We start from the raw sequence: 16665 nt of genomic DNA, 5'->3' as shown, positions 1-16665 counted from the left end.
TTGATGAAGCTGTTTCATGGGGACTGACCAGCTTTATATGCTGATGGGACAGGTCAAGTGAAAGGAGACAGATACAGAGTGGGGAGCCAGTCATGGTTGCTATAGGGAATTACCCTGGAGCCATTAACATTTCAGGAGAGAGGGTCTTGGATATTGCTAAACAGGTGCCCTTGGCACTGCACAGGTGCTGGGCATACTGGGCAGTCAGCACTCAGGCAGTGTAGTGCCATCACCCTCCTGGCATTACAGGGAAAGAAGATCCAGGGCAAGGCTGCCAAGGACAATGGTTGACCACAAGGAACGCTGCAAATGACAAGGGGGAAAAACTCTCCAATGTCAGGACCAGTGGCAATGAGGGGCAACACCCTCAGCTAGAAGGGCACAGCTTGGACATCAAGAGGGCAGGAGAGAGAAACAAGAGGCCAGAAGGACACAGATGCCACACAGCATACGATCCACAGACAAATACAGAGTTACCTTGAGATGACTGAGAATCGGGGCTGGAGGAGACTGTGACTCTCCATGCAGATGGCAACAGAGATTTGTACCCTCACACCACGCAGGAACGCTCACCATGCCCTGCCAGTAGCCACTGTGGTCTTGAATTTCTTTGCTTTTCATTCCTTCTAAGGATCAACTCTGGACATTCCATGTTGCAAACAGCTACACAACACTGCATCTCACAGGTCACTGATATTGTTTTTTTTGCCAAAACTGGACAATACAATAATTTCCTGACAGACGAGGCATCACAGTCACAGAGAGCATTACGTTTCACCTTCCCTCACTGGATTCCTTCAGGTGCAGGGCACTATCAATTAAACCCATGCGACTCAATGACAAAAACAATCATATTCCTGAACAGGAAGGGCTTAGGAACATAGGAGCTGGATTAGACCATTCCGCCCATTGAGCCTGCTCCTGCATTCAATACGATAACAGCTGATCATCCACTTGAATGCCTTTTTCCCCACATTATCCTCATATCCCTTTATATCATTGGTATTTAGAAACCTGTCAATCTCTGCTTTAAACATACTCAATGACTGAGCTTCCACGGTCCTCTGGGGTAGAGAATTCCAAAGATTCACAACTCTCTGAGTAAAAAAGATTCTCCTCACCTCGGTCCTAAATGGCTTCCCCCTTATTTTGAAATTGTGTCCTCTGGTTCTAAACTCCACAGTCAAGGGAAACATCTTACCTGCATCTACCCTGTCTTTGAGCCCTTTGAGGCTTTCAATGAGATCACCTCTCATTCTTCAAAACTCGAGAGAATACATGCCTAGTTTCCCTAATCTCTCTTCATAAGACAGTCCCGCCATCCAGGGAACAAGTCTGGTGAGGCTTCGTTGCGCTCCCTCTATAGCAATAATATCCTTCCTAAGGTAAGGGGACCAAAACTGCACACAGTACTCCAGCTGCGGTCTAACCAAGCTTTAAACAATTGAAGCAAGGCTTTGCTACTTCTGTACTCAAATCCTCTTGCAATAAATGCTAACAACCTTCCTTGCAACACCTCAACATTCAGCTGTTCTGTGACCACAAAAAGAGCTTCCTCCAAGTGTGTGCTTGCTATGCTGTTGGCAGCCCTGACTCCTTTGTCCTCTGCCTGTCTGTGGATGGATCCTAGGGGACCAGGGATCTCTCTTGATCTACAAGGGCGGCAGACACACAAAGGCCATACAACTAATGCCACCTGTTCACTAGGGCAAGTATTGAGGAGCCCATTGGGCTTCTGAAGTTGCAATTCTGGTGTCTGGACTGATCAGGTGGTGACCTCCTGCTGCAACAGCATCATTGCAGGGTCAGTGTACATCATTGGGCCCTACTGTACAGGCACTCCCTCTGACAGAGGAGCCAAAGAGGACTAGAATGATGAGGGTCCCCATGAGAGGTGGAACTCTCATCCTCCTCTGTGATATTCTCAGCCCTTGGCAGGCATGCTGGATGGCTGAAGGGAGAAGCCAGCTGAGGTATAACTGGCATCCATTCCAAATAATTCAGTGTCATGGACTGCTCCAGGCTGCACATTGTACAAGCGTCCTATACATGCTGGTGTGTTGCTCCTGCATCCTCCTAGAGTGATCCCATAAATGGCTCTCCATGAGGTGGGCCACTCTCTCACTGAAGGATCTCATGTACACATTTCCCTTATCCATGGTGGCTCACATGAGCTGGATGGATTCCTCTATCTTCTGCCCAAGATTTCACACTGCCTCAGGGAAATCTGATGTGGGGCTTGACAGGGTAGATGCTGAAAGGTTGTTTCTCCTTGTGGGAAAGTCTAGGACCAGAGGACATAATCTCAGAGTAAGAGATCGCCTATTTAAGACAGAGATGAGAAGTTTATTCTCTCAAAGTCTAATGAATCTGTGGAATTCTTTACGGCAGAGGGCTGTAGAGGCTGGGTCGTTAAGTATATTCAAGGCTGAGATAGACAGATTTTTAATCAGTAAGGGAATCAAGAGTTTTGGGGTAAAGGCAGGAAAGTGGAGTTGAGGAATATCAGATCAGCCATGATCTCATTGAATGGCCGAGCAGACTCGGTGGGCCGAATGGTCTACTTCTGCTCCTACATCTTATGGTCTTATGGTGTGGGAGCACATCTCCTGCCCCTGTTGAAAGTAAAACCTTCTCTCGTGTTACTCCTGAGGTCTGTGTCCAGCTGAACAGGACTGCGTCGGTTCTCCCTCCTCCAGGGGGAACTGACCACAGCTGCCTCTGACTCTGGCAGTTCCTGTAGTGCTGTTCTCCTCTGAGTGACAGACTCTAATCATGTGCATAAACCCACTGAGGTGAGTGCATCTGTGTTGGTGGATTGTGCACTTGTCAGGTGAGACAGTGCTTCTTCTGTTTGTTGCTGCTGCTCTTGGGCCACTGCTTGGGAGACCGTGGATGGACATCTGCAGCTGTAGGAGACACGAGAAAGGATCATGAGATCTAGCCTTGGAAAGCAGAATCCATTGCAACTCAGTGTTCAACATTTTGTCAGACACGATGGAGTGCAATGCACAATCTCAATAAGCACATTGTCCTCTGCAGTCACCACCTCCAACATTACTGCACATTTCACCAGATCAGGCTTCCAACTGCTCAGTGACCCTGGCCATTTCCATTGCTCGATCCTACATGGCTGTTATCACTTGAAAGTAGAGGACACCTCTTCCTATTTGAGCCCTCACCCTCACATTATCTGCCAGTTTCTCCTGCAAAAACAAAAGAGAGTGAAATAAGGCAATGCTGATCTACATAAGCAATGTCATCTGTCTTAATGGTGACAGATCGTCAATGGCACTATGGTCCTGAGCCATTCCAAGCCATGCTGTCATGTTCAGGGGCATCATGCACCCTGAGGCTCCACAACTAGTGCATTGGCTGGAGGGTGAACATCCAGATGCCGATCCTAATGGTTGGCCACTCACATTACCAGAGTATACAAGGTAGTTGAACAGTTTCTGGCTTTTTTGCTAATGTTTGCAGCAATGTCCTGCCAAGCTTGCTTTGTATGGGTGGGCTGCCTTCCCCAGACCCCTCAGGGAAGAGGACCATCCTGCTTTTCAAGGTCCTGAATATTGAGGAAAAATGACATACAAGAAGAATAGGAAGCTAGGTAAAGGTAGAGGCGTAGCACTGTTAATCAAAGATGGTATTGGTGCAATAGTTAGACTGGGCCAGGAGATCAGAATGTAGAATCGGTTTGGGTAGAGATGAGGAATAGTAGGGGAAGGAATTCACAAGTGGGAGTGATCTATAGGCCCCCTAAAAGTAATCACAATGTAAGGCAAAATATGCAAGAAGAAATATTGGGTGTTTGAGATAAAGGGCAGCAATAACTATGGGTGATTTTAATCTACATATAAACTGGAAACATCAGATTGGCAGTAGTAGCTTGGATGAGGAGTTCATAGAATGTTTTCGACAAAGCTTCGTAGAACAGAGCCTTCTGGAATCAACCAGAGAGCGGGTTATATTTGATTTAGTATTGTGTAATGTGACAGGATTAATTAATTACCTCAGAGTGAAGGCACCCCTAAGTAGCAGCAACCAAAATATGTTTGAATTTTTATCCAGCTTGAAAGGGAGAAGAGTGGGTCTAAGACTAATATTTTTAATTTAAATAAGGGCAACTATGTGGGCATGAAAGCTAAGCTAGCTGAAGTGAACTGGGAAGCTATGCTAGAAGAAAGATCAATAGAGGAGCAGTGGGAGACATTTGAGGGGAAATTTCAGAATATTCAGAATAAGTATATTTCTACCATAAAGAAAAATCTAAGGGGAGGACCCACCTTTAACTAAAGATGTTAAGGGAAGCATCAAACTTAAGGAAAACGCATATAACTGCGCAAAGATGAGTGGCAGGTCAGATGACTTGACAGAATATAAAGAATGGCAGGGAGTGAAAGAAATTTGAGTATGAGAGGAAGCTAGCTAGAAATGTTAAAACAGATAACAAGAGCTTATCCAGGTATTTAAAAAGGAAAAGAGTAAGTAAGGTGAGTGTTGGTTGCCTTCAGAGTGAGAATAGGGAGTTAATTGTAGATAATAAGGAAAAAAGCAGATGAAATGAACAAATACTTTTTCTTCTGTCTTCATTACAGAGGATACAAAAACATTCTGGAAAGGTTCCATCAGACTGGAAAGTAGCAAGTATAACTCCTCCAATCAAGAAGGGAGGGAGGCAGAAAACAGGAAACTATAGGCCAGTTAGCTTGGCATCTGCCGTAGGGAAGGTGCTCGAATTCATCATTAAGGAGGTTCTAGCTGGGCACTTAGAAAAACTCAAGGTGATCGGGAAGAGTCAGCATGGCTCTGTGAAAGAGAAATCATGTTTGACCAATTTATTGGAGATCTTTGAAGGAGTATTATGCATTGTGGAGAAAGGGGAGCCTGTAGACGTAGTGTACTTGCATTTCTAGAAGGCTTTTGAAAAGGTGCCAGCCGCATCAGAGGTTATTGTGGAAAATAAAAGCTCATGGTGTAAAGGGTAACATATTAGCATGGGTAGAAAATTGGCTGGCAGAAAACAGAAAGAATGCATAAACAAGTCTTACTTAGATCTTACTTAGATGAGGGGAATGAAGGCATGGTAGCTAACTTTGCAGATGACACAAAGATGGGTAGGAAAATGTGAAGAGGGCATAAGGAGCTTGCAGACGGATATAGATAAGTTGACTGAATGGGCATAAATCTGGTAGATGAAGTATAATGTGGGAAAATGTGAAGAATAAAAAAACACAGAAATACTTAAATGGAGAGCAACCACAGAATTCTGAGGTGCAGAGGGATCTAGGTGTTCTGGTGCATGAGTCACAAAAAGTTGATATGCAAGCACAACAAGTAATTGAGAAGACTAATGGAATGCTATGCTTTATTATGAGAGGAATTGAACATAAAAGGATGTTATGCTTCAGCTATACATGGAATTGGTGAGATTACATCTCGACTAGTGTGTGCTGTCTCCTTATTTAACAAAGAATGTATATGTATTAGAGGTGGTTCAGTGGATGTTTACAAGATTGATACCTGAAATGAGTGGGTTGTCTTATGAGGATAGGTTGGACAAGCTGGTCTTGTTTCCACTGGAGTTTAGAGGAGTGAGTGTTTTTTTTTCTCTTCACAGATGCTGTTAGACCTGCTGAGTTTTTCCAGCATTTTCTGTGTGTTTGTGTGTGTGTGTTTATTTGTGTTATATAAGATCCTAAACGGTCTTGAGAAGGTGGATGCAGAAATGCTGTTTCCTCTTGTGGGTAAGTACAGAACTAGGGGGAATTGCTTTAAAATTAGGGGGCGCCCTTATAAAACAGAGTTGAGGAGAATTTTTTTCTCTCAGAGGATTTTGCAACTTTGGAATTCTCTGCCTCATAAGGCGGTGGAGGCAGGGTCATTGAATATTTTTAAGGCAGAGGTAGATAGATTCTTGTTAGACAAAGGAGTCAAAGGTTATCAGGGGTAGATGAGAATGTGGAATTAGAAATACAAATAGATCAGCCATGATCTTATTGAATGGTGGGGCAGGCTTGAGGGCCGACTCCTGAAGAGCCTACTTCTGATCCTATTTCATATGTTCATATATTCTCAAGGTCTGTATCAGAGAACTGAGGGGCAGCCCAGCCCCAAGTACTCACCCTCTGCCGCAAGTACCCATCCCTGCCCTGGGTTCTTGGCCCTGCCCCATGTTCTCAGCCCTTCACCAGGGTTTCCCAGCCCTGCCCCATGTTCTCAGCCCTATCCCAGGGTTTCCCAGCCCTGACCCCAGGTTTCCTGACTTTGCCCCATGTTCCCAGCCCTGCCCCTTGTTCCCCTTAAAACTTATGAGAATCTCAACCAATAAATGTTGTCTGTGAACTTGAGACTGTTCATGGAGAGAAATTCAGATCGAGATTTAGAGGCTGTTCCAAGGGACAACAACGCACACCCCATTAGATAGTGAGGGAAACAGGATATAACTGAATGGTTGGGAATAGTGGCTATAGCAGGTATAGCTCCTTGGAACAGGATCAATAAAGAAAACATATGGGAACATGATGAAGCCATGTGAGAACAATTAGAGAGCATTATGAAAGGAGGGAATTGGTTACTGACCGGGTCAGGGAGTGAACAGCAACAAGTTTTATTGTCTGTATAGAAAATGGCTGACAACCTTCAGCAAATTCAGGAGAAAATGATTGAAGTAATAAATGACAGAATGATATATGAAACTCAGATCACCAAAGGGATCCTGTGCAGCAGATGCAGCTGGTTTTTGCTGTCAAAAAAACAAAAGGGATTGGAAGATATTGAGAACAATGATATCCCTTCTTTTATAACTGATGAACACCCTGATAAATGGACGAGCCTGGGATCTGGATACCCAGTAAAACACTCCCTTGAGGCTAGAAAGAAGGACAATATTTCACTCTATTACAATTCCACACCTTCCACCCAACCATAGGCCTCTCAAGATATTCAAGATGGAGTCCATAAGTGTCCGTGAATGGGAAACATAAATAATTGGTTAACTATCCAAAGGTATTGGCAAAGAGCATCGAAACCAGAGTGGCACCAGATTTATCTTGCTGTACTCTGATCAAAGACACAGGGATGTGTCAGTGTGATATCACCCAGGACAGTGTCCCAGCTTGTGAATTTACCCTGGATGAGCATTCCCCTAATTGTACTGTTAGTATTTAAAGATGCAAATCAGGACAAGCAAGACATGGATATATGGGGGGAGGTGGGGTTTATTACAGCATAACACTGAACTTGGCTGACTGTCATGGGATTCAGGAGTGGCCTGTATTACTTTATTCATTTGCTGTACTCCTGAGTTACCTGCAAAAATTACAAGTTTGGTCCTGATCCCAGTGGATGTTCAGAATGTTGTGAAATCCAGGTTGAAATTGGTTTAAGGAAGGAAGCTGATACGAGTATTCAGTTTGGAAATCCAATTCCACCACTGTCACTGAGTCTTAAATCAATACTTCACTGGACAGTCACATCTGAATGTCACTGAATTGATCTGCAACATTGAAATGTGGCTGTAGAAAAGGATATCAGACAGCTGGCAGAGATGGTGGGAAAGGTAATATAACATAGGTTAGCCTCCCTCTGCTAGGATCCTCTCACAGGTTTTAATCCTTATCCAGTCTGTTCACATTGAAATTGTTGTTAAATGCTTTGTGAAATATTTTCAGTGACACTTGCCTTGCAGGACTTCCTGGCATTATGCATTGATCCATATCTATACATTGTACACCAATCCACATCCCCATCTGATCCCAGATTTTAATGTTTGTCCAATATAAAATTAGGGATTTTTGTTTCTTTCTCAATTTGTTTCAACAGAAACCCTCTGCACACACTGCCAATGATTGCCTTTGGAATCAGTTGTTCTCTATAATGTTTGTTGTTGTAAATAATTACAGAACGAAATTTACCCTTTCCTAACCCTGCTTTCACTGCCGCTATTGACGCCAGAGATTCTCTTACCTCTGAAATCATATCCCTGTTTGGCTATTCATTCCTTGAAGTAGCCCTTTTATCTGGTTCCATAGTGTTTCCTTATGTTCCCACCCTCCCTTAATATTATTCCTGTTCCTTGGTGCTGCAGTTTCAGCTGCTCCGATCCTGGCTATTCCCTTAAATCTCTCCTAATTTGCAGACCCTCTACTTTTTCCTCACTAAGGGGGTCATAGTCCATCTGGATCTCGTCCTGAATTGTGCTTAGTAAAATCGTGAACCACTTCCATTATCATTACATCAATAATATGGACGTATATGATTATATAAGGTGGATCACAAAGATACAGAAATGTTTACCAAAGTTGGAATAATCTCAAATCACAAATCATGATAAAAAGCTTCATGTGTACATGTTAATTTAGGGTTCAGGTTCATCTATGGGTCTGTCCAGAGTGTAGGATATTGAAGCTGTATTATTTTCTGCATCTTCCATTTTGAAGTTTTGATTGCAATAATCTCAATGTTTTGATCAAGGCCACACGTTTTCAGTCAGACATGTGAGCATGGCGACATCCATATCAGTCTCATGTCAAGGCCAGAATCATCGAAAGCTCAATGTTCTAATGCACCATTTAAGAATTCATTAGCAAACCCTCTCATGGAATCTCCACCATCCACTGTCCTGTCAAGCGGATGAGGATGGATGGCTTTGAGTCATTCGGTGAAAGAATCAACAATAACTGGAAGATATTTATTTGCTCTTGCAGTCTGACACAGCTCAGCTGTGTAGCCAACCTGCAACCATCCCCAATGTGCTGTGGGAGTTGAGTGTGAAACAAGGCTTGCTTCTTGTGGGAGGAAGGATTGTAATGCACACTGGGGAATTGTTAACTGGGGAATCCATCTTGGATGGATTCATTCCACTGAGGTCACCAAGTCGCAGCTTAGAGATACTCAGGGAGTATCTCTAAATTCAAGGTTCACCTGCAAGAATATCCTGGACTATCTGAATGAGCTCATGGTGCAAGGCTATTAGAGCCTTAAAGATCAAAGGGTCTGCAGAAGCAGACTGAACAAGTAGAATATCTATACCCTGATCCAGGGACAGTGAAAAGGCTCATACATTGACAGTCTGTATGTACGAACCACACACTGCTGGACAAGGTCCTTTCAGATTATGTGTAGTGATATTTTGGGAAGTTAAAACCATCAGCCGGTGTGTGCGTGGTTACAGGACATATTCTCATCCGTTAAACTCCCCTTCTACACAATACAATGGGCAGAATTTTCCCAAATTTGCACTAAGTGAGGTAACAGGCGGGTAAAATGATGTTTTCATGGAAGACGTGCTCTCATACGCCCACCAGCCATCACCCTGCCGTTGCATCATGCCTGGCTCCATGTTTAAAGTCCAGCACACATTTCAGTGCTTCCAGCTCACCACTGCTGCACGCAAGACATGGCCTGAATCTAAAGAAGACTGTATCCCCCAGGTTCAGCAACACATCTCTAGAGTGACTTTTGGATGCCGTGGAAGCACGCCAGGATGTCCTCTATCCCCACTCTGGCTGCAGAATGGGCAGCAACAGCGCTAACCAGGTTTGGGAGGCAGCAGCAGCGGTGGTCAGTGCTAATGCCCTACAAAAGAGGACAGACACCCAGTGCCGCAAGAGGATGAATGATCTCCTCCATTCTGCCTGGGTAAGTCACTCATCTCATCACTCAACTCACACTCACAAACCCTTCACACATCCACAGGGCTCGCATTCACTGCCAGTTCAAGGGACATCACCATTCACTCTCTCACACACTCACTGCTATTGTCCTCATCCCACCTATGGGACCACTCAACACCCACACAGGTCAGGCATACATGTCATCTGGCCTGGCAGGCATCCTGCTTATACTTTCTCCATCTCTATCCATGCAGAACAAGCTGGCACACAACAAGACCATAAGATGTAGGAGCAGAAGTAGGCCATTCGGCCCATCAAGTCTGCTGTGCCATTCAATGAGATCATGGTTGATCTGATGATCCTCAGCTCCACATTCTTGCCTTTTCCCCATAACCTTTGATTCCCTTACTGATTAAAAGTCTGCCTATCTCAGCCTTGAATATACTTAATGACCCAGCCTCTACTGCCCTCGGTGGTAAAGAATTCCACAGATTAACTAACCTCTGAGAGGATAAATTCCTCCTCACCGCTGCCTTAAATAAGCGACCCCTTACTCCGAGATTATGCCCCATGGTCCTAGACTTTCCCACAAAGGAAAACAACCTCTCAGCATCTACCCTGTCAAACCCCTAAGAATCTTATATGTTTCAATAAGGTCACTTCTCATTCTTCTAAACTCCAATGATTGCAGGCTCAATCTACTCAACCTCTCCTCATAAGAAAATCCCTCCATACCTGGGATCAACCTAGTGAACCTTCTCTGGACTGCCTCCAATGCTTGTACATCTCCCCTTAGATAAGGGAACCAAAACTGTTCACATTTTATACTGCATTCCCTTTGAAATAAAGGCCAACAATCCAGTTGCCTTGCCTATTATCTGTTGAACTTGTATGCTAGCTTTTTGGGATTCATTCACGAGAACCCCCAAATCCCTTTGTTCTGCAGCTTTCTGCAGTCTTTCTCCATTTAAATAATATTCAGCTCTTCTATTCTTCCTGCCAAAGTGCATAACCTCACATTTTCCCACATTATATTCCATCTGCCAAGTTTTTGCCCATTCACTTAACCTGTCTATATCCCTCTGTAGACTCTTTGTATCTTCCTCAGTACTTGCTTTCCCACCTATTTTCTGTCATCCGCAAAATTGGTGATAGTGCATTCATTTCCCTTATCCAAGTCATTAATGCATATTGTAAATAATTGTGGTGCCAGCACTGATCCCTGTGGCATTCGACTAGTCACAGGTTGCCATCCTGAAAATGCCCCTCTTATCCCAACTCTCTGTCTTCTATTAGTTAGCCAATCGTCTATCCATGCTAATATACAATCTCCAATACCAAAGGCACTTATCTTATTAAATAGCCTTATTTGCGGTACCTTATCAAATGCCTTTTGGAAATCCAAATATATTACACCTACTGGCTCCTCTTTATCTATCCTGCTTGTTGCCTCCTCCTGATAAATTTGTCAGGCATGATTTTCCCTTCCTCAAGCCATGTTGACTCTGATTATATTATGCATTTCTAAATGCTCTGCTATTACATCCTTTATAATAGACTCTAACATTTTCCCAATGATGGATGTTAACTAACTGGCCTATAGTTATTTGTTTTTTGTCTCCCTTTTTGAATAAGGATTTTTCATTGGCAGTTTTCCAATCCTCTGGAACTTTTCCAGAATCTAAGGCTTCATGGAAGACTACTACCAGTGCATCCACTATCTCCTACTTCCTTTAATATCCCAGGATGCAACCCATCAGGTCCAGGGGACTTATCAGCTTTTAGCCCCATTAGTTTCTCTAGAACTTTTTCTAATGATAGTTTTTGTATTTATCTCCTCTCCGCCCCTTGATTATTTAGTATTGTTGGAATGCTATTAGTGTCTTCTACCATGAAGACTGATGAAAAGTATTTATTCAATTCTTCTGCCATTTCCTGGTTCCCCATTATTATTTCTCCAGCCTCATTCTCTAAGGGGCCTATGTTTACTTTGACCTCTCTCTTCCTTTTTATATAATTAAAAAGCTCTTACTGTCTGTTTTTATATTACTTGCTAGTTTACCCTCAAAGTTTATTTTCTCCCTATTTATTATTTTTTTGGTCTTCTGTTGGTTTTTAAAACTTTCCCAATCCTCTGGCTCACCACTAATATTTGCCACATTGTACATTTTTTCTTTCAATTTGATACACTTCTTAATTTCCTTGGTTAACCATGGTTGGTTTATCCCCTTCCTAGAATCCTTCTTCCTCACTGGGATATATCTTTGTTGTGAGTCAGGAACTACTTTCTTAAACGTCACCATTGTTCATCAACCATCTTTTCTGCTAAACTCCTTTCCCAGTCCACTCCAGCCAACTCTGCCTTCATTCCTTTGTAATTACCCTTATTCAAGTTTAGCATAGTTGTCCCCAACCCAAGCTTCTCACTCTCAAACTGAATGCTAAATTCTACCATGATATGGTCGCTGTTTTCCAGAGGATCTTTTACTCTGAGATAATTTATTAAACCTGCCTCATTACACATTACCAAATCCAAATTAGCCTGTCACAGACCAGTGGTGGAATACCTGAAATCAAGGTCCTCACAGACTTTGAAAACAGAGCCATCCAGCTGGTCGGCCATGATCTGGACCAGTCCTGTGCTGACGGTGACATCGGCGCTGCTTTACCAAGTGAGGATCCAGTAGTGCAACATCCATCAGACAACCATGCTGTGAGTGATGTGCCGTCTTTCACAGGCCACTGCCATGCACTAATTATCTCCCCTTGCTTTCACAGGCACTTCTGCCAAACAGCCAACAGAACCCATGACCCAGGGCCTCCAATCAAGCCCCGAAGAAACCTCTGAAGAGGAAATTTGGAGGCACCCTCCCTGAAGACCCGCCACAGCACTCATCCCACCCCCACCACCAGTCACCTCAACGGCAAGGCTGCACTTTCTCCCTGATACCCCCCCTGCCACCAGTTGGGCAGGGCGGTACTTAACCCCGACTCCCCAGCACCCCTGAAGCTTGCAAAGCAACAGGCCACTCTGGTAAGCTCTGCAGAATAATGCTATTCACTCACCTCCAGTTCACATAAAGTGAAGGCCGCCAAGTGCATGTCACCTCTGTGCTGCTGTGAGACACGTCAGCCGGAAAGCACGCCAACGTGGACGGACGATCCAGCAGGAGTGAAAGAGCCTTGCGGGATGGTCTGCTAATGAAATGCTGATGTATTACATTGAGGTTCCTGATGACCGATGGCAGGAAACGCGGACAACCGTCGGTGGGCTGAGCGGACAATTCGCGACCTGCCTTCCCGCTGTCATGAAACCGATCACGTCATATTGTCTGCTCACACCACCCATCACGCCCGCTACCAGCGGGCACGGAAAATTCTGCCCAATGAGTGTGATGTGTATAGGCTCAACCTGAATTACTAATGATGTGGTGGAATTTAATATTGGGCCGGAATAACACTGGGAATTGCTGCTCACAATCAGTGACCCTCGATCCCATTGAATATTGTATCTGTGAAAGAAGTTTCTTCACCTTTCCTGGTGTAGGGCTCCGAGAGGCAACAACACGATGGGTGGAAGGTGCTGGGCAGAGCATGAAAAGTGGAATAGTGGAAGCTGTAAGTCCGACTCCTAATACAATCCCAGTTTTAATGTGGACACTGACCCTGTGTGGACATCAATCCATAAGCACTTAGCATCTTTGCCAGGAAAGACGCAGAGAGGGGGCAGTGGTTTCAGTGGAAGCTGGAATAAAATGTCTGCAGAAACTAGACATTGCGAAGAATGTAGTGTGAGAATATAGATTTTTCAGGATATTTTGAGGGATTAGGCATTGCAAGAGTTAAATAGCCTTGCGTTTTTCTCTGAAATGTTTCTTTCTGCCTTGAATTTTCTGCTGGCTCAAGGTTCTGTATGCCTTGGTTTTGAAAGACACACACTATCGCTAGGAAAGAACAAAGGGTACATTCTTCTGAACACGGGAATGCACAGAGCATTTCTAAACTGTTGAAATAAAATCAGTTATAAATCTTTTTGCTAATTTTCAAGAACTAAGTATGAAACTGTTAGAACTCTTATTATCATCAAGGTCCTGAGTTCTGTCTTCACCATGGAAACAGCAACAAAGAACAGAAAAATCTTATGCTAAAACCGACAAGGGAGGTTTTACTTGGAGACAGAACTTACCGGCCTCATAATAATTATTTCTTTCATTCTTTCAGTGTGAGCGTCACTGGTGAGGCCAGCGTTTGTTGCCCATCCCTAATTGCCCTTGACAAGATGGTGGTGAGCTGCCTTCTTCAACTTGTGCAGTCCTCATGGTGTAGATTGACACAAACTGCTGTTTGGAAGAGAGTTCCAGTGTTTTGACCAAGTGCCAGTGAACGAGCAGCAATATAATTCCAAGTCAGGAGGGTGTATGGGTTGGAGGGGAGTTTGCAGGTGATGGTGTTCCCATTCATCTGCTGCCCTTGTCTTTCTAGGCGGCAGAGGTCATGGATTTTGAAGATGCTGCTGAAGGAGCCTTGGTGTGCTGTTGCAGTGCATCTTGTAGATGTTACACACTGCTGTCACTGTGTTTCAGAGGTGGAGGGACTGTTTAAGGTGGATGGGGTGCCAATCAAGCAGGCTGCTTTGTCCTGCATGGTGTTGAGCTTCTTGAGTTCTACAAATAATGGATCGACTTTCTCTGCAGCCAACCCTTTTGAGACCCTAGGATGCAGGCTAACTAAGGAAGTTAAAGGTGGTATCAATTTGAAAGAAAATGTTTACAATGCAGCGAGGATAAGTGATAGACCAGAAGATTGGAATTATTTTACAAACCAACAAAGGATGACTAAAAAAATTAAAGAGTGAGAAATTAGAATATGAAAGTAAACTAACAAGCAATATAAAATATATAAAGGGACTTGTCAGCCTTTAGTCCCATTAGTTTTCCTAGTATTTATTCTCTAATGATGATGATTGTTTTACATTCCTCCCTTGATTTTTAACTATTGTTGCGATGCTTTTAGAATCTTCTACTGTGAAGACATATATACAATACTTGTTCAAATTCTCTCCCATTTACTTGTTTCCCAGTATTAATTCCCCAGTCTCATCCCCAAAGGGACCAATGTTTACTTTAGCTATTCTTATCCTTTTTATATACTTGTAGAAACTTTTGATGGCTGCCTTTATATTCTTGCAAGAGATCCAGTTGATGATTTTTTGATTCAATCTTTCTGTTTTATTTATTATCAAGTGTTGAGCACTCATTACAAACTGTCAGTTTTTACATATTTATCTTACTCCCAGCATGTAGCTATCCACACAGTTGATACTTGTTAGAATATAGCACCAATTAAGGAAAGTTTAATTGATTTCTCCCTTATCGATAACTATAGCTTTCCTCACAAAATCTTTTCCTGTCAACCTGTACAACACCCCTGCTTTGTTATCTTAGTGATAGTTTTACTCTTGTTACATGTAATTGCGACTCCACCAAGTGAAACTTTAATGATTTTTGATTCAGCACCATTCCATACCTTTCTCCTGAATCTGAAAAGGATGATGTATACTCAGATGTTCCTCTATATGGAACCAACTGTTTTCCCTGCACTTGTCCAGCATAAACTGGGATCTCTATTAATTAGCTTTACAGAAATGACTAAACCAACCATTGATTTAAGGTCAGTCTTAATTCAACTGTTCAATGGTCGCTGCATCTAAATTGATTTACCCTTCCCCATAGGACAGGCAAAAGCTAAAGGTTACTATTACTACAATATAAAGAAAAATCAATAGCGCTGTAACATAAGCAGAGATCAGGCTAGTGTGATTAACCCTTCCCTGACAACCTCTGCTACGTTAGAACACAATCTTTCTCTTTCCTTTTCTCCAGTTCTGTCTTTCTGTTGGTTTTTGCTTCTCCCTTAGATTGATTTGCTCCTCCTGGGCTCTGCTGTGAGGTTTCAGCTCCCTCTTTGCTTCCATTCTCTTCACCAATTATCTGGTTTTCTCGTCTGACCTCCTGACATTATTCTGATGTTCCTGATTCTGTAACAATGGCAACTGCTTGGAACTTTCTCTGCAGCCTATTTTTACAATGCTGTAACACATTTGAAGATCAATACTCACATTGACTCTCTCAGTCTCTTTTATATACTTTCTAGATGTTTATTTTTAATCCTCTGTTTCTCATTTTATATCTCATCCCCCTTCCTGACTCAGGCAGGGATGGTGTCCCACAGAGTCAGACTGTCCCCAGTAATTCCTACAAGACACCACCCTTTGTTAAACATTAGCTCAGTGGTAGCTCTATTGCCCCTCAGTCAGAAGGTCATGGGTTCAAGCCCTACTCCAGAGACTTGAAGACATAATCATGGACAAAACTCCATCAGTCTAAGGGAGTGCTGCACTGATGGAGGTGCTGTCTTTCACATAAGATGTTACTCCCAGGCTCTGCCTATTCTCTCAAGTGAATGTAAAAGATCCCATGAAGAAAAGCAGGGGAGCTCTCCTGGTATCCTGGTCAACGTTTACCCCACAACCAACATCACTAGAACAGATTATTTGATCATTTATCACATTGTTGTTTGCGGGGGACATGCACACATTGGCTGCTCCAGATGTGGTCTAACTAAAGCCCTGTACAGCTGTAGCAACACTTCCCTACTATTATACTCGATCCCCTCGCAATAAACTCTAACATTCCAAAACAAAAACAAAAACAGAATTACCTGGAAAAACTCAGCAGGTCTGGCAGCATCGGCGGAGAAGAAAAGAGTTGACGTTTCGAGTCCTCATGACCCTTCGACAGAACTTGAGTTCGAGTCCAAGAAAGAGTTGAAATATAAGCTGGTTTTAGGTGTGTGTGTGGGGGGCGGAGAGAGAGAGAGAGAGAGAGAGAAGTGGAGTGGGGGTGTGGTTGTAGGGACAAACAAGCAGTGATAGAAGCAGATCATCAAAAGATGTCAACAACAATAGAATAAAAGAACACATAGGTGTTAAAGTTAAAGTTGGTGATATTATCTAAACGAATGTGACATCTTTTGATGATCTGCTTCT

Source organism: Carcharodon carcharias, chromosome 8, assembly GCF_017639515.1.
Source record: "Carcharodon carcharias isolate sCarCar2 chromosome 8, sCarCar2.pri, whole genome shotgun sequence".
Taxonomy (NCBI): domain Eukaryota; kingdom Metazoa; phylum Chordata; class Chondrichthyes; order Lamniformes; family Lamnidae; genus Carcharodon; species Carcharodon carcharias.
The sequence above is the reverse complement of the archived record's forward strand: the minus strand, read 5'-3'. Positions refer to the sequence as shown.